Genomic DNA, 1181 nt, shown 5'->3' with positions numbered 1-1181 from the left:
AAATTTAATAAATTATAACGAATGTACTATTATTATTATTATTAATATTAATGTAAACGTTTAAAAAAAAAGGGAGGGGGGAGTGAAGGGAAAACGTCGTTTTAGTAAAAATAATTAAATTTTGGACACGTTTTTCTTTGTGTGGCCCCTCCGCCCCCCGCCCCCTCCCCGAACTTTTCAAAAAAAATTTTTTTCTCAGCCTTGATTGAAATACTTTCAATTTGTTTTTAAATAATTTATTAGTTAAAAAAAAGGTACGAAAAACAATAAAATGGAAAGAAAGAAAAAAAAAAAAACACGTTCATGAAAAAAAAAAAAAACACTTAAATTGTTTTTTTTTTTCTAGAACGTTCTGCCGCGAACGTCGTTTCACCTCATTAATTACATTTTTACTAAGTACTTTAAAATTTAAAGGGAAAGGAAGGAGATTTTTCCTTTTGATTTCCACTCTCTCTCTTTTTTTTTCTTTTGATTTCCACTCTCTTTCTCTCTCTCTCTCTCTTTTTTTTTTCTCCGGTATTGTTTGTTTGTAGCATATAATAATTTCTTTTCGGGGGGAGGGTAAAAAGTATTTCGAGATGTGGTTTTCACGTTTATTTTCTGTTTAAATTGTGTCATTTTAAAAAGCTAAAAACTTTTTCGAAAGGTTTACATTTAATATATATATATATAAATAAATTCGAAACAATGGAATTGTGACGTCACAATTTTTCCGAGGCATACATATTGGCGGGTTAAGTAGAGAAAAACGAGGTCGAAAAAAACATTAATTCGATTCGAAAAAAAAAAAAAAACAAAAACAAAATGGGGAGCAATCGTTTCGTTATTTACCCCCTCAATAAAATTTTTTTTCGATATATCCTCACGCATTGAAATATTATTATTATTATTATTATTATTATTAAAAAAAAAAAATTAATACTCGAGACGTCCCTGATCCGCTCCGATTTTTAGGTCGGTATTTTAAAAAGTTATTATTTAAATCTCGTAAATCAAAATTTTGGACAAAAAAAAGCGAAAAACAATGACATTAAAAAAACATTAACATTTATTATTATTATTATTATTATTATTATTATTATTATTATTATTAAATGAAATAATGAATGTGTACATGTACAATTCGATCAGGTGACAAAATAAGAATTTATCGATTTAAATGATAATAAAATTAAAAAAAA

The sequence above is a fragment of the Pediculus humanus genome, genomic scaffold, assembly GCF_000006295.1.
Source record: "Pediculus humanus corporis 1103172108252 genomic scaffold, whole genome shotgun sequence".
Taxonomy (NCBI): domain Eukaryota; kingdom Metazoa; phylum Arthropoda; class Insecta; order Psocodea; family Pediculidae; genus Pediculus; species Pediculus humanus.
This window is presented reverse-complemented; position numbering follows the sequence as displayed.